This window comes from Lactuca virosa, chromosome 2 (genome assembly GCF_052849685.1).
Source record: "Lactuca virosa cultivar CGN04683 chromosome 2, Lactuca_virosa_CGN04683_v6, whole genome shotgun sequence".
NCBI classification, from domain to species: domain Eukaryota; kingdom Viridiplantae; phylum Streptophyta; class Magnoliopsida; order Asterales; family Asteraceae; genus Lactuca; species Lactuca virosa.
In genome coordinates this window covers 126,535,382-126,554,490 of record NC_136427.1, presented here as the reverse complement: position 1 = coordinate 126,554,490, position 19,109 = coordinate 126,535,382, and positions in this window count along the sequence as shown.

Below are 19,109 nucleotides of genomic sequence, written 5' to 3'. Positions count from 1 at the left end.
TATGTGGACCGTCTAATGAAACTGAATGTGAACTTCCCTGAGGAGTTGGCAATTGATATCATTTTGCACTCCTTGCCATCGTGTTATGATCAATTTCGTATGACATACCACATGAACAAGGAGGAAGTCACACTCAGTAAGCTTCAAGGACTTCTGAAGACTGCCAAAAGTGGTCTTAAGAGTAAGTCGGTTGCTACTCCTACTCCTACTACTACCCCTGTTTTGGCTATCGGGCAAGGCAAAGGGAAAAAGAGGAAGCACCCTTCGAAGGGTACCAAGGGAAAGTCCCTTGAAGGCTCCTCATCTGGAACCAAAGGTGGTTCTATCACCCCTTCTGCCATCCCTAAGGATGTTGAATGCTTCTACTATCAAAATAAGGGGCACTAGAAGCGAAACTGCCCAAAGTACTTGCAGGATGTCAAGGATGGGAAAGTGAAACCATCCCATGCAGGTATTTACACTATATTGTCTAATAACTCACCATATTCTAATTCTTGGGTTCTTGATACAGGTTGTGGTATTCACATCTGTTGTGACTTGCAGGGCCTAAGAAGAAGTGAGGATGTGGAGCACGGAAAGATAAACTTAATCATGGGGAACAAGAAGGTTGCACCTGTTACCAAGATTGGAGTTTATACTTTGTTGCTAGATAGTGGGTTAAAGTTAGATTTGAATAAATGTGTGTACTCGTCTGAAATGGCAAGGAATATTATTTCCTTTCATGCTTTGTACAAACAGGGTTTTACCTTTTCTTTTGATAATGAAGTTGGTAGTATTAATGCTTTCTTTAATAATGTTCTTTATTTTAAAGCATTACCTTGTGATGGTGTGTATGAAGCTGTATCGGTTGTAGATAATTTAGGAAATAATGTATTATGTATTGATTCTTCTACTAGCTTGGATAAAGCATCTTTGTGGCATTGTCGTCTTGGACATGTAAGCAAGAAACGCATAGGCCAGCTCCAAAAGGATGGAGTCTTGGAGTCGTTCGACCTCAAGTCGGATGATAGTTGTGAGTCTTGTCTACTTGGAAAAATGACAAAATCACCCTTCACTGGTACTTGTGCAAGGGGTGAGGGTTTGTTGGACCTTATACATACTGATGTATGTGGACCATTCAAAACCGCCACAAGGGATGCTAATCGCTATTATGTGACTTTTATTGATGATTTTAGTAGATATGGTTATGCCTACTTAATCAAACATAAGTCAGAAACTTTTGAAAGGTTTAAAGAGTTTAAACAGGAAGTAGAAAATCAATTGGGCAGGAACATTAAGATGCTTCGATCCGATCGAGGTGGTGAGTATCTTAGTACTGATTTCCTCGACTATCTTAAGGGGTGTGGGATTGTCTCACAATTGACACCTCCTAGGACACCACAGCTGAATGGTGTAGCTGAGAGGCGCAATCGAACTTTGTTGGACATGGTTCGCTCTATGATGAGTCGAGCTTCGCTACCAATCTCTTTTTGGGGGTATGCCTTAGAGACTGCCGCCCACATCCTTAATCTAGTCCCTACAAAGAAGGTTGCCAAAACACCTCATGAAATGTGGACTGGGAAAGTTCCCAATTTGGACCATATCAAGATTTGGGGTTGCGAGGCTTTCGTGAGGCGCGAAACTCATGACAAGCTCGAACCTTGAAGTGAAAGGTGTATTTTCATCGGCTACCCACAAAAATACTTTGGTTACCTCTTCTACAGACCCAGTGAGAATGTGGTCTTTGTGGCTAGGAGAGGGGTCTTTCGAGAGAGAGAATTTATAAGCCAAGGAGACAGTGGGAGGCAAAATGACCTTGAAGAAATTCAAGACTCGATTGGTGAAGGAACCTCAGACACTAGCAATCAACTTGAGGAGGAAATTCCTGTTGATCCAGCTGACGAGTCTATACTTCCGAGGCGTTCCACAAGGGTTAGGAACACACCTGAGTTTTATTATGGATTTCATATTACCACGGAAGGTGATACATTTATCAGTGACAGTACACTGGTAAATCTGGATGAACCTAACAGTGTTAAGGAAGCCATGGCAGGCCCAGAGTCTGCTAAATGGAAGGAGGCTATGGACAGCGAGATACAGTCCATGTATGACAATCAAGTTTGGAACTTGGTTGTCAATGTACCAGGCCGTAAGACAGTCGGGTGCAAATGGATCTTCAAGAAGAAGACCGACATGGATGGGAAGGTGCACACTTATAAGGCTCGGCTGGTTGCGAAGGGGTTTACTCAGACTCAGGGAATTGATTATGATGAAACCTTTTCACCAGTAGCAAAGATTAAGTCTATTAGGGTTATGCTAGCCATTGCTGCATTTCATGATTATGAAATATGGCAAATGGATGTCAAAACCGCTTTCCTTAACGGAAAGTTGGCTGAGGATGTTTACATGAATCAGCCAGAAGGTTTTGTCAGTGCAGAGTACCCCAATAGAGTGTGCAAGCTTGAGAAATCCATTTATGGATTGAAACAAGCATCTCGAAGTTGGAATCTTTGTTTCGATGAGAAGGTCAAAGAGTTTGGTTTCTCAAGAAGTGAAGATGAGTCCTGCGTGTATGTCAGAGCTAGTGGGAGTATAGTTAGTTTTTTGGTATTATATGTGGATGACATACTACTCATAGGAAATGACATCCCAACCTTGCAGGAGGTTAAGTCCTGGCTTGGGAAGTGCTTTGCTATGAAGGACCTTGGAGAAGCTACCTATATCCTAGGGATAAGGATATTAAGAGAAAGGAGTAAAAGACTAATTGGACTTAGTCAGAGTATCTACTTGGATAAGGTGTTGAAAAGGTTCAACATGCAGAATTCCAAGAAAGGAGAATTACCGATCCAAAGCAATGCCAAACTGAGCAAGGCTCAGAGCCCGAGTACAGAAGATGAGATAGCTGAGATGAGTCGATTACCTTATGCTTCCGCTGTTGGTTCGATCATGTATGCTATGACTTGTACCCGTCCTGATGTGGCCTTCGCTTTAAGCATGGTCAGCAGATATCAGGGGAACCCTGGCAAGGCTCATTGGACTGCGGTAAAGAATATTCTCAAGTACCTGCGGAGGACTAAGGATTGGATCCTTACCCTTGGTGGGAGTGATGACTTGAGAGTGCTAGGGTATAGTGATGCTAGCTTTCAGACTGATAGGGATAACTTCCGCTCTCAGTCGGGCTGGGTCTTTACCTTAAATGGAGGGGCAATCACTTGGAAGAGTTCCAAACAGGAGACTGTAGCTGATTCGACTTGTGAATCAGAGTACATAGCAGCGAGTGAAGCGGCAAAGGAGGCGATATGGCTGAGGAACTTCATCGGAGACCTTGGAGTTGTACCAGCTATTAAGGAGCCTATGGAGATTTTCTGTGACAGCAATAGTGCGGTTGCCTTAGCCAAGGAACCAAGAGATCATGGCAGATCCCGACACATTGACAGAAAATATCACTTCATAAGACACAAGATAGAAGAGGGACTCCTCGTGGCAAAGAGGGTATCGTCAGATGAGAACCCTGCGGATCCCCTTACGAAGGGACTGACGAGGGTTAAGCATTTGCAGCATGCGAGGCGCATCGGGCTGAGGGACGATATTAGTTTTACAGATTAGATAATTTTTCTGAAACTTGTAAAATGTAATCGACGTTTGATGATGAATAAAATGTGTGATTTATTTATGAGTAAAGTGTTACTATCATTGTCAATTATTTACTATTGTTTCAGTTTTGCATGTTTTGACTTCCAGAATAATTAATTTATTCAAACTCTCCACAGTCGGTCATATGTCGGAAGTAGGTGTGAATCAAGACTGTCATGAATTGGGATTGTAGATTACTAAAGGTGTTTAGCCATAGCAATGGTTGCTACAACATTCATGTGTACTCATAAGTTATGAGTATTGGAATAAACCCACGCTCACTTGTATCACTTCATGGAATTTATCTCGAGTGATCGTGAGACGGTAATATCATATAAGTCTTCAAACCTAGAGATATGAGTTGTTACCTATGATTTGGTTGTGCATTGATTGCACGTAAACGCATCAGTAACTTGATGTTATAAAACGTGCCTTTGTGTGCAATTCAATAAGTAGTAGAACAAGCATATGAGTCGAAGTTTATCTGTTCCTTCTAGAAATAGAAGCGATATCTGGGCCCCTCGATGATTTTGTGTTGACCCATGTACCGGGCCCGGTCAGAACTAAATTGATGTGCTCAGTTAAGTTCTTTGTCAAACAAATCGGAAATCGAGAAACAACTGCTAGACAATAAGTAAGACATTGTTCCATGTATTTGTCCGGCTGATATCATGAGAGCAGAGGATTATATGATCACTTATCTAAAATGGCGCTTCATAGTTCACAAGAGTTTTCGAGAGCTACGATTGCCGGTTGGTTCCTGAAGTAATATAGGCAAATACAGTTATTAGAATTATCCAAGTGGGAGTCTGTTGGGTAAGGTGTCTAAGTCCATAACTTATTTGGTATATACTTGACCCGACCCGGCATGGTCTATTTGGGTTGCACTTCACCCAAACTAGTTATGGATAATTTTATGAGAGTTGTATACTTACGATTTATTAATATATTATAAGTTATAATATATTAATATAAAGTCATGTTACCTAATTAGTTTTAATCTTGAATTAATTATGAATTAATTTAGTGATTAAAAAGAAGACTAATTAAATCATGGGCTATTATATTTATATGGTGTGGGCTAACACTCATTTGGGAATGGGCTAAGCTTATATGGAAGTCCATGGATGATCCATGGAGCTTTTTGATGGGTTTGAGCCATAAGAACTTTCCTATGTGCACATGCAAACCCTAATTGCTTGGATCTAGGTTTCGCTAATTGAACATGCATTGAATCCAAGACTTGCAATACTAGATCTAATGTTATATATTGAATCTAATCATATGAAATCAGATCTGAAAGAATACCTTGAATTACTTGCTTGATACTTCTTCTTCTTGGCGCTTAGAGTCACAATTGTCACTCCTCTAATGGCTTACAAACACCAACTAGCAAGAAGATGATCTTGAGAGAGAGGGAGGAGGGATAGAAATCGGCCCTAGGGTTCCTTGGCTTGCAAGAGTGCCGATTTCTCCACCCCAAGGGTCCTATTTATACTATGAGCTATTAGGGTTTCTCCTTTAACCCTAATTGAATGACTTAGGCCCTAAGCAATCCAAGATCCTTCTAGATACAAGGCTTGGACGAATTTAAGGTCCCCAAACCCTAAATTTCGTCCACCCCAATATCCATAAGGATACATAGCCCAAAATACAACTATCACACATTTGACAGTTTATGCCCTTTATTCAATTAACCTCTTTAAGTCACCAAATTAATTCTCAATTAATATATATGACTTATATTAATCAAATAATAATATTATTCCTTAAATATATATTATTCTCATAATATATTAATAATATCTCTTCTCTCTTAACAAATCATCCTGTCAAGTTGCTATGGTGAAGGCAACCCAAAAGGACCATGCATAACCGGGTCAAGTACTTACCAAATATAGTTACAGCCTTAGACACTAATCCAACAGTCTCCCACTTGGATAAGTCTAGTAACTATATATGCAAACACAATCCGATTAGCAATCGTAGCTCTCAAAGACGCTGTCAACTCTGATCTTATCAGTATCCTGTCCTTTAGATAAGGGATCGTATAATCCTCTATTCTAGATATCGTGCGGACAATGACATGGAACATGGTCATACTTATTGTCCTGCAATTTGTTTCTTGATCTCAGATTCATTTGACATAGAACTTAATCGAACACATCAATTTAGTTCTGACCGGGCCCGACACATAAGTCAAATCAAATCATCGAGGGGCCCTGATATCGTTTTTACCCTCTTAGGATAAAAGGAGCAGATAAACTTCGACTTATATGCATTTATTATCCACTAATCAAATTACACACAACAATACGTTTTATAACATCAAGTTACTGATGCGTTTGCGCATTATCAATGCATAACCAATTAACAAACAATAAACCATATATCTAGGTTTTAAGACTATATGATATTACCATCTTGTGATCACTCGTGATAAATTCCATGAAGTGATTCCAACAAGTGCGGGTTTATTCCAATGCTCAAATCACGTTCATAAGCACTCATGAACGTTGCAGCAAACCTTTGCAATGTCTAATACACTTTAGACAATCTACACACCAATTCATGACAGTCTTCATTCATACCTACTTCCAACATATGAACGACTGTGGACTATTCGAATAATTCGATTATTATCAAATAATTAATTACTCAGGAAGTCAAAACATGCAAAATGAAGCAATAGTTAAACAATTAACATAAGACAGTAGCTTTACTTATAAATAATACTCCTTTATTTAATCATCAAATGTCAATTACATTTATCTATTACACGTTTCCAAACTATCTAATCTAAACAAATATCGTCCTTTAGCCCAATGCTCCTAGCGTGATGCAAATGCTTAACCCTGCTAAGTCCCTTCGTAAGCGGATCTGATGGGTTATCCTATGACGATACCCTCTTTACCACGAGGTGTCCTTCTTCTACTCGATGTCTAATAAAATGATATTTTCTGTCGATATGTCGAGATCTACCATGATCCCTTGGTTCCTTGGTCAAGGCAACCGCTCCTTCATTATCACAGAAAATTTCCATAGGCTCCTTTATGGTAGGCACAACTCCAAGATCACCAATGAAGTTCTTCAACCACATAGCCTCCTTTGACGCTTCGCTCGCTGCAATGTACTCTGATTCGCACGTTGAATCAGCTACTGTTTCTTGCTTGGAACTTTTCCAAGTCACCGCTCCCCCATTAAGGGTAAAGACCCAGCCCGACTGCGAACGGTAGTTGTCCCTGTCGGTCTGAAAGCTGGCGTCACTATACCCTCGTACTTTTAAGTCATCACTCCCTCCGAGGACTAAAAACCATTCCTTGGTCCTCCGAAGGTACTTAAGTATATTCTTGACTGCAATCCAATGAGCTCTACCTGGGTTCCCTTGATATCTACTGACCATGCTCAAAGCAAAGGCCACATCAGGGCGAGTACAAGTCAATGCGTACATGATTGAGCCAACTGCGGAAGCATAGGGTATTCGGCTCATCTCAGCTATCTCGACTTCTGTACTCGGGCTTTGAGTCTTACTCAATTTGGCATTACTCTGTATCGGTAGTTCTCCCTTTTTCGAGTTTTCCATACTAAAACATTTTAGTACCTTATCCAAGTAAGTATTCTGACTAAGTCCTATTAGTCTCTTACTTCGTTTTCTCACTATCCTTATTCCTAAAATATAGGAAGCCTCTCCGAGGTCCTTCATAGCGAAACACTTCCCGAGCCAGGACTTAACCTCCTGCAGAGTCGGGACGTTGTTTCCTATGAGCAGTATGTCATCGACATACAAAACGAGAAAGCTAACTATACTCCCACTGGACTTGACATATACACATGATTCATCTTCACTTCGTACAAATCCAAACTCTTTGACTTTCTCATCGAAGCAAAGATTCCATCTGCGAGACGCTTGCTTAAGCCCATAAATGGACTTCTCAAGCTTACACACTCTATTGGGATGCTTTGGATCGACAAAACCCTCTGGCTGAGCCATGTAAACATCCTCAGCCAACTTCCCATTAAGGAAAGCGGTTTTTACATCTATTTGCCATATTTCATAGTCATGAAATGCAGCAATGGCTAGCATCACCCTAATAGACTTTATCTTCGCAACTGGCGAGAAGGTTTCGTCGTAGTCAATTCCAGGAGTTTGAGTGAAACCCTTCGCAACCAATCGCGCCTTATAAGTGTGCACGTTTCCATCCACGTCGGTCTTCTTCTTGAAGATCCACTTGCACCCGACCGTCTTACGACCTGGTACATTGTCAACCAAATTCCAAACTTGGTTGTCATACATTGACTGGATCTCGCTGTCCATCGCCTCTTTCCATTTCACAGACTCTGGGCCTGCCATGGCTTCCTCATAGCTATTAGGTTCATCTAGATTTATTAGTGTACCATCACTAATATACGTGTCCCCTTCGGTAGTAATATGAAAACCATAAAACTGGGGTTGAACTCTAACTCTTTCGGAACGTCTAAGAGGTAAGGACTCGTCAATTGGTTCAACTGGAGTTTCCTCCTCGGGTTGAGCGCCAGTGTTAGAGGTTCCTTCATCGCTAGATTCTTGAATCTCTTCAAGATCGACTTGCCTCCCACTGTCTCCGTGGCTTATGAGTTCTCGCTCTCGGAAAACCCCTCTCCTCGCAACGAAGACAACATTGTCACTCGGTCTATAGAAGAGATATCCAAAGGATTTCTGTGGGTAGCCGATGAATATACATCGCTCACTACGAGGTTCGAGCTTGTCGTGAGTTTCTCGTCTTACGAAAACTTCACAGCCCCAAACCTTGATATGTACCAACGAGGGAGCTTTCCCTGTCCACATCTCGTGAGGTGTTTTGGCAACCTTCTTTGTGGGTACTAAATTAAGGATATGGGCGGCAGTCTCTAAGGCATACCCCCAGAATGAGATAGGTAGTGAAGCACGACTCATCATGGAACGAACCATGTCTAGCAAGGTTCGATTACGCCTCTCAGCTACACCATTCAATTGTGGTGTCCTAGGTGGCGTCAATTGTGAAACTATTCCACATTCCTTGAGGTAGTCGTGGAATTCAAGACTTAGGTACTCTCCACCTCGATCAGATCGAAGCATCTTGATTTTCCTGCCCAATTGATTCTCCACTTCTTGTTTAAACTCTTTGAACTTTTTCAAAGGTTTCTGACTTGTGCTTGATTAAATAGATATACCCATATCTGCTATAATCATCTGTGAAAGTCACATAGAAGCGATTTGCATCCCTTGTGGTGGATCTAAAGGGTCCACATACATCTGTATGTATGAGATCCAATAAACCCTCACCCCTCGCACAAGTGCCAGTGAAGGGTGACTTGGTCATCTTTCCAAGTAAACAAGATTCGCACGTGTCATCTTCCCTAAGGTCGAACGACTCCAACACTCCATCCTTTTGGAGTTGGGCTATGCGCTTCTTGTTGACATGTCCAAGACGACAATGCCACAAGGATGCTTTATCCATACCATTGGAAGAATCCATACACAACACATCATTTCCTAGGTTATCTACAACCATAACAGTTTCATAAATTCCATTACAAGGCATTGCTTCAAAATATAAAACACCATTTAATAAGCATAAATCGAACCATTCTCATTATTAAACGAATATCTAAATCCTTGTTTAAATAAACCATGAAAAGAAATGATGTTTCTTGCCATATCTGGCGAGTAGCAACAATTATTTAATTCTAAATTCAAAACATTCCTAAGATCTAAAGAATACATTACAATCTTGGTGACAGGCGACGTTCTTATGTTTCCCATGATCAGATTTATTCTTCCAAGCTCCACATCCCTATTTCTTCCTAGTCCCTGCAAATCAGAACAAATGTGGTAACCACACCCTGTATCAAGAACCCAAAAAATAGCATGAGATGAATCATTAGATTTAATTGTGTAAATACCTGCGAAAGATGGCTTGATCTTCCCATCCTTGATGGCTTGCAGATATTCCGGGCAGCTTCTCTTCCAATGCCCTATTTTGTGGCAATGGTGGCATTCTGCCTCCTTTGGGTTTGGGTTGGGCTTAGCAGGATCAACCTTGGTCCCACTAGAAGAGGAACCATTTTGGGACTTTCCTTTGTGGTGGTTCTTTGAAAAAGCCTTCCTCTTCTTGCCCCTTCCCTGTCCAATAGCCAAAACAGGAGCAACGGGTGGATTGGGAGTTGGTGCAACAGACTTGTCCTTGAGGTTGCTCTCAGCAGTCCTCAGGAGCCCTTGGAGTTTGCTTAGGGTGACCTCTTCCTTGTTCATGTGGTAGGTCATCCTAAATTGGTTGTAGCATGAGGGCAAGGAGTGAAGAACAATGTCGATAGCCAAATCTTCCCCAAAGTTGACATTCAACTTGCGAAGACGATCAACATACCTTTGCATCTTTTGCAAGTGCACAGTAAGAGACTCTCCACTTCCCATTTTAGCAGTAATCATATTCGTTATGATTTCATAGTGCTCTTACCTCGCGCTTTGGTGATACCTCTCCATCAAGTCTAGATGCATCTCATAAGGATACATGTCCTCATAGGACTTTTGGAATTCTGAGTTCATTGTGGCTATCATGATGCAATGGACCTTCGTTGCATCACGCTCATGGTTCTCAAAGACAGCCATTTCTTCAGGAGTAGCAGTTTCTGGATTGACCTTTTCGAGCTTCTCATCGAGAACATACTCTTTGTCCTCGTAACGCGCGATTGTGCGAATGTATCTTATCCATTCGCTAAAGTTCGTTCCATCGAATGTCACTTTTTGACAAAGGATCATTAGAGGAAATGAGCTAGCAGCTGCGTTGTTTGCGTTAGACATCTACAAATAGAAAGAACAAAGTTTGATTAGATTAAGTCCCTAATTAACACCCAAAATGAAAAATTAGGGCTAGGACCCAACAACGTTATTTACACATTAGAAAAGGGATGCCGTAATCCAATATGCAAATAATTTGGAGGTAAGTGAATGACGATTCACTAATTCTTCACCATAAAAACATAAGCTTCAAGTTTTTAAATGTATTGAGAATTCCTAGATTTCTTTGAGATTCATTGAACCTTTCAATGGCATGTTTAAATCTCGATATGCCCCTCTCGTTTGTGACTGGGATGTCGAGGATCACAAAGTGGGTGTGAATAACCATGCAAATGTACGTGGTGCCCTCACTGTTACAGTTACCTATTCAATGTGCTGGTTAACCACACACGCTCCATTGAACTATAACGAACGATGAGTCATCCTTTGTCACCTTTGCTTAGAACCCAATTAATGTGCCGGTTAACCACACGCGCTCCATTAATGTCTTAGCGAGGGTACAAAGTGTAATTTCATGGAATTGCATCAATTCACTTTTCCTAAAGTAACTAAGATTGAGAATTTTATAAAGCATGTTTAGTTACTTTATATAGATTCATTATACTTATTAATGAGAGGAGGTTTGCCCTATCCTACCCGTTCGGCTAACGACCCTCCACCAGTCAAGCAAGCGGTGGGTGTGAATGTACACCCATTAAGCGCCATTTTATAGGCAGCAACCTTATACCCACCTTATAGACCGGCTTCGTGAATGAGGCCTACTAACGGTAAGACTAGCATTGTAAATCATACATATATATATATATATATATATATATATATATATATATATATATATATATATATATATATATATATATATATATATATATATATTAAGCTTGTAATAATATAATAGTATAGGGTTGAATTTTAAACTTGTAAAATTCTAGGGATTGAAATTTAAAATTATCCAAATTAACTTTTAATCACAAAATTTAAAATTTCAAAGCTTGAGGACAAGTCTTGAACTTTTTCAAAGCATAAGGATCAAATAGCAAATAATATAAATCAACTAATTAGATTATCTCAATTTAATGTTACTTGCAAAACAATTTACCAATTCAATTCAAATAATCAACAATTATCATATAAGGAAATTATTATTCAACTAATTGGTAATTATCTTTTGTTAGGTCAAGAATATACTCATATATATGATTAAAATCGGATTTTAATGACCCAAAACAGTTAAGGCAAGTATCCTCAAGTAAAACAGCAAGAAATCCCGAAACTTCCTCCTTCTGACGCTCGAACTCGCCGAGTACCTCTATGGACTCGCCGAGTTGGAGCTACTCGCCGAGTCCACAGTGGAACTCGCCGAGTACAGCAGTCAGAATCACAAAATCGAATTTTTCAAGCAACAAGCAATCAACCAATGCATCAATTCAATAGAAATCAATCAAAGCTCTGATACCACTGATGGGTTTGAGCCATAAGAACTTTCCTATGTGCACATGCAAACCCTAATTGCTTGGATCTAGTTAATCGCAAAATTTAAAATTTCAAAGCTTGAGGACAAGTCTTGAACTTTTTCAAAGCATAAGGATCAAATAGCAAATAATATAAATCATCTAATTAGATTATCTCAATTTAATGTTACTTGCAAAACAATTTACCAATTCAATTCAGATAATCAACAATTATCATATAAGGAAATTATTATTCAACTAATTGGTAATTATCTTTTGTTAGGTCAAGAATATACTCATATATATGATTAAAATCGGATTTTAATGACCCAAAACAGTTAAGGCAAGTATCCTCAAGTAAAACAGCAAGAAATCCCGAAACTTCCTCCTTCTGACGCTCGAACTCGCCGAGTACCTCTATGGACTCGCCGAGTTGGAGCTACTCGCCGAGTCCATAGTGGAACTCGCCGAGTACAGCAGTCAGAATCACAAAATCGAATTTTTCAAGCAACAAGCAATCAACCAATGCATCAATTCAATAGAAATCAATCAAAGCTCTGATACCACTGATGGGTTTGAGCCATAAGAACTTTCCTATGTGCACATACTATTATATTCTTACAAGCTTAATATATATATATATATATATATATATATATATATATATATATATATATATATATATATATATATATATATATATATGTATGATTTACAATGCTAGTCTTACCGTTAGTAGGCCTCATTCACGAAGCCGGTCTATAAGGTGGGTATAAGGTTGCTGCCTATAAAATGGCGCTTAATGGGTGTACATTCACACCCACCGCTTGCTTGACTGGTGGAGGGTCGTTAGCCGAACGGGTAGGATAGGGCAAACCTCCTCTCATTAATAAGTATAATGAATCTATATAAAGTAACTAAACATGCTTTATAAAATTCCCAATCTTAGTTACTTTAGGAAAAGTGAATTGATGCAATTCCATGAAATTACACTTTGTACCCTCGCTAAGACATTAATGGAGCGCGTGTGGTTAACCGGCACATTAATTGGGTTCTAAGCAAAGGTGACAAAGGATGACTCATCGTTCGTTATAGTTCAATGGAGCGTGTGTGGTTAACCAGCACATTGAATAGGTAACTGTAACAGTGAGGGCACCACGTACATTTGCATGGTTATTCACACCCACTTTGTGATCCTCGGCATCCCAGTCACAAACGAGAGGGGCATATCGAGATTTAAACATGTCATTGAAAGGTTCAATGAAACTCAAAGAAATCTAGGAATTCTCAATACATTTAAAAACTTGAAGCTTATGTTTTTATGGTGAAGAATTAGTGAATCGTCATTCACTTACCTCCAAATTATTTGCATATTGGATTACGGCATCCCTTTTCTAATGTGTAAATAACGTTGTTGGGTCCTAGCCCTAATTTTTCATTTTGGGTGTTAATTAGGGACTTAATCTAATCAAACTTTGTTCTTTCTATTTGTAGATGTCTAACGCAAACAACGCAGCTGCTAGCTCATTTCCTCTAATGAGCCTTTGTCAAAAAGTGACATTCGATGGAACGAACTTTAGCGAATGGATAAGATACATTCGCATAATCGCGTGTTACGAGGACAAAGAGTATGTTCTCGATGAGAAGCTCGAAAAGGTCAATCTAGAAACTGCTACTCCTGAAGAAATGGCTGTCTTTGAGAACCATGAGCGTGATGCAACGAAGGTCCATTGCATCATGATAGCCACAATGAACTCAGAATTCCAAAAGTCCTATGAGGACATGTATCCTTATGAGATGCATCTAAACTTGATGGAGAGGTATCACCAAAGTGCGAGGCAAGAGCGCTATGAAATCATAACGAATATGATTACTGCTAAAATGGGAAGTGGAGAGTCTCTTACTGTGCACTTGCAAAAGATGCAAAGGTATGTTGATCGTCTTCGCAAGTTGAATGTCAACTTTGGGGAAGATTTGGCTATCGACATTGTTCTTCACTCCTTGCCCTCATGCTACAACCAATTTAGGATGACCTACCACATGAACAAGGAAGAGGTCACCCTAAGCAAACTCCAAGGGCTCCTGAGGACTGCTGAGAGCAACCTCAAGGACAAGTCTGTTGCACCAACTCCCAATCCACCCGTTGCTCCTGTTTTGGCTATTGGACAGGGAAGGGGCAAGAAGGGGAAGGCTTTTTCAAAGAACCACCACAAAGGAAAGTCCCAAAATGGTTCATCTTCTAGTGGGACCAAGGTTGATCCTGCTAAGCCCAACCCAGACCCAAAGGAGGCAGAGTGCCACCATTGCCACAAAATAGGGCATTGGAAGAGAAGCTGCCCGGAATATCTGCAAGCCATCAAGGATGGGAAGATCAAGCCATCTTTCGTAGGTATTAACACAATTAAATCTAATGATTCATCTCATGCTATTTCTTGGGTTCTTGATACAGGGTGTGGTTACCACATTTGTTCTGATTTGCAGGGACTAGGAAGAAATAGGGATGTGGAGCTTGGAAGAATAAATCTGATCATGGGAAACAGAAGAACGTCGCCTGTCACCAAGATTGGAGTGTATTCTTTAGAGCTTAGGAATGGTTTGAATTTAAAATTAAACAATTGTTGCTACTCGCCAGATATGGCAAGAAACATCATTTCTTTTCATGGTTTATTTAGACAAGGATTTAGATATTCGTTTAATAATGAGAATGGTTCGATTTATGCTTATCTAAATGGTGTTTTATATTTTGAAGCAATGCCTTGTAATGGAATTTATTAAACTGTTATGGTTGTAGATAACCTAGGAAATGATGTGTTGTGTATGGATTCTTCCAATGGTATGGATAAAGCATCCTTGTGGCATTGTCGTCTTGGACATGTCAACAAGAAGCGCATAGCCCAACTCCAAAAGGATGGAGTGTTGGAGTCGTTCGACCTTAGGGAAGATGACACGTGCGAATCTTGTTTACTTGGAAAGATGACCAAGTCACCCTTCACTGCCACTTGTGCGAGGGGTGAGGGTTTATTGGATCTCATACATACAGATGTATGTGGACCCTTTAGATCCACCACAAGGGATGCAAATCGCTTCTATGTGACTTTCACAGATGATTATAGCAGATATGGGTATATCTACTTAATCAAGCACAAGTCAGAAACCTTTGAAAAGTTCAAAGAGTTTAAACAAGTGGAGAATCAATTGGGCAGGAAAATCAAGATGCTTCGATCTGATCGAGGTGGAGAGTACCTAAGTCTTGAATTCCACGACTACCTCAAGGAATGTGGAATAGTTTCACAATTGACACCACCTAGGACACCACAATTGAATGGTGTAGCTGAGAGGCATAATCGAACCTTGCTAGACATGGTTCGTTCCATGATGAGTCGTGCTTCACTACCTATCTCATTCTGGGGGTATGCCTTAGAGACTGCCGCCCATATCCTTAATTTAGTACCCACAAAGAAGGTTGCCAAAACACCTCACGAGATGTGGACAGGGAAAGCTCCCTCGTTGGCACATATCAAGGTTTGGGGCTGTGAAGTTTTCGTAAGACGAGAAACTCACGACAAGCTCGAACCTCGTAGTGAGAGTTGTATATTCATCGGCTACCCACAGAAATCCTTTGGATATCTCTTCTATAGGCCGAGTGACAATGTTGTCTTCGTTGCGAGGAGAGGGGTTTTCCGAGAGCGAGAACTCATAAGCCAAGAAGACAGTGGGAGGCAAGTCGATCTTGAAGAGATTCAAGAATCTAGCGATGAAGGAACCTCTAACACTGGCGCTCAACCCGAGGAGGAAACTCCAGTTGAACCAATTGACGAGTCCTTACCTCTTAGACGTTCCGAAAGAGTTAGAGTTCAACCCCAGTTTTATGGTTTTCATATTACTACCGAAGGGGACACGTATATTAGTGATGGTACACTAATAAATCTAGATGAACCTAATAGCTATGAGGAAGCCATGGCAGGCCCAGAGTCTGTGAAATGGAAAGAGGCGATGGACAGCGAGATCCAGTCCATGTATGACAACCAAGTTTGGAATTTGGTTGACAATGTACCAGGTCGTAAGACGGTCGGGTGCAAGTGGATCTTCAAGAAGAAGACCGACGTGGATGGAAACGTGCACACTTATAAGGCGCGATTGGTTGCGAAGGGTTTCACTCAAACTCCTGGAATTGACTACGACGAAACCTTCTCGCCAGTTGCGAAGATAAAGTCTATTAGGGTGATGCTAGCCATTGCTGCATTTCATGACTATGAAATATGGCAAATAGATGTAAAAACCGCTTTCCTTAATGGGAAGTTGGCTGAGGATGTTTACATGGCTCAGCCAGAGGGTTTTGTCGATCCAAAGCATCCCAATAGAGTGTGTAAGCTTGAGAAGTCCATTTATGGGCTTAAGCAAGCGTCTCGCAGATGGAATCTTTGCTTCGATGAGAAAGTCAAAGAGTTTGGATTTGTACGAAGTGAAGATGAATCATGTGTATATGTCAAGGCCAGTGGGAGTATAGTTAGCTTTCTTGTTTTGTATGTCGATGACATACTGCTCATAGGAAACAACGTCCCAACTCTGCAGGAGGTTAAGTCCTGGCTCGGGAAGTGTTTCGCTATGAAGGACCTCGGAGAGGCTTCCTATATTCTAGGAATAAGGATATTGAGAAAACGAAGTAAGAGACTAATAGGACTTAGTCAGAATACTTACTTGGATAAGGTACTAAAACGTTTTAGTATGGAAAACTCGAAAAAGGGAGAACTACCGATACAGAGTAATGCCAAATTGAGTAAGACTCAAAGCCCGAGTACAGAAGTCGAGATAGCTGAGATGAGCCGAATACCCTATGCTTCCGCAGTTGGCTCAATCATGTATGCTATGACTTGTACTCGCCCTGATGTGGCCTTTGCTTTGAGCATGGTCAGTAGATATCAGGGGAACCCAGGTAGAGCTCATTGGATTGCAGTCAAGAATATACTTAAGTACCTTCGGAGGACCAAGGAATGGTTTTTAGTCCTCGGAGGGAGTGATGACTTAAAAGTACGAGGGTATAGTGACGCCAGCTTTCAGACCGACAGGGACAACTACCGTTCGCAGTCGGGCTGGGTCTTTACCCTTAATGGGGGAGCGGTAACTTGGAAAAGTTCCAAGCAAGAAACAGTAGCTGATTCAACGTGCGAATCAGAGTACATTGCAGCTAGCGAAGCGTCAAAGGAGGCTATGTGGTTGAAGAACTTCATTGGTGATCTTGGAGTTGTGCCTACCATAAAGGAGCCTATGGGAATTTTCTGTGATAATGAAGGAGCGGTTGCCTTGACCAAGGAACCGAGGGATCATGGTAGATCTCGACATATCGACAGAAAATATCATTTTATTAGACATCGAGTAGAAGAAGGACACCTCGTGGTAAAGAGGGTATCGTCAGAGGATAACCCAGCAGATCCGCTTACGAAGGGACTTAGCAGGGTTAAGCATTTGCATCACGCTAGGAGCATTGGGCTAAAGGACGATATTAGTTTAGATTAGATAGTTTGGAAACGTGTAATAGATAAATGTAATTGACATTTGATGATTAAATAAAGGAGTATTATTTATAAGTAAAGCTACTGTCTTATGTTAATTGTTTAACTATTGTTTCATTTTGCATGTTTTGACTTCCTGAGTAATTAATTATTTGATAATAATCGAATTATTCGAATAGTCCACAGTCGTTCATATGTTGGAAGTAGGTATGAATGAAGACTGTCATGAATTAGTGTGTAGATTGTCTAAAGTGTATTAGACATTGCAAAGGTTTGCTGCAACGTTCATGAGTGCTTATGAACGTGATTTGGGCATTGGAATAAACCCGCACTTGTTGGAATCACTTCATGGAATTTATCACGAGTGATCACAAGATGGTAATATCATATAGTCTTAAAACCTAGATATATGGTTTATTGTTTGTTAATTGGTTATGCATTGATAATGCGCAAACGCATCAGTAACTTGATGTTATAAAACGTATTGTTGTGTGTAATTTGATTAGTGGATAATAAATGCATATAAGTTGAAGTTTATCTGTTCCTTTTATCCTAAGAGGGTAAAAGCGGTATCAGGGCCCCTCGATGATTTGATTTGACTTATGTGCCGGGCCCGGTCAGAACTAAATTGATGTGTTCGATTAAGTTCTATGTCAAATGAATCTGAGATCAAGAAACAAATTGCAGGACAATAAGTATGACCATGTTCCATGTAATTGTCCGCACGATATCTAGAATAGAGGATTATACGATCCCTTATCTAAAGGACAGGATACTGATAAGATCAGAGTTGACAGCGTCTTTGAGAGCTACGATTGCTAATCGGATTGTGTTTGCATATATAGTTACTAGACTTATCCAAGTGGGAGACTGTTGGATTAGTGTCTAAGGCTGTAACTATATTTGGTAAGTACTTGACCCAGTTATGCATGGTCCTTTTGGGTTGCCTTCACCATAGCAACTTGACAGGATGATTTGTTAAGAGAAAAGAGATATTATTAATATATTATGAGAATAATATATATTTAAGGAATAATATTATTATTTGATTAATATAAGTCATATATATTAATTGAGAATTAATTTGGTGACTTAAAGAGGTTAATTGAATAAAGGGCATAAACTGTCAAATGTGTGATAGTTGTATTTTGGGCTATGTATCCTTATGGATATTGGGGTGGACGAAATTTAGGGTTTGGGGACCTTAAATTCGTCCAAGCCTTGTATCTAGAAGGATCTTGGATTGCTTAGGGCCTAAGTCATTCAATTAGGGTTAAAGGAGAAACCCTAATAGCTCATAGTATAAATAGGACCCTTGGGGTGGAGAAATCGGCACTCTTGCAAGCCAAGGAACCCTAGGGCCGATTTCTATCCCTCCTCCCTCTCTCTCAAGATCATCTTCTTGCTAGTTGGTGTTTGTAAGCCATTAGAGGAGTGACAATTGTGACTCTAAGCTCCAAGAAGAAGAAGTATCAAGCAAGTAATTCAAGGTATTCTTTCAGATCTGATTTCATATGATTAGATTCAATATATTACATTAGATCTAGTATTGCAAGTCTTGGATTCAATGCATGTTCAATTAGAGAAACCTAGATCCAAGCAATTAGGGTTTGCATGTGCACATAGGAAAGTTTTTATGGCTCAAACCCATCATCTTCATGCACTCTAAAACCTTCATGAACTCCAAGAACATGCACACATTCTAGAGGGTGGCGGTTTTTA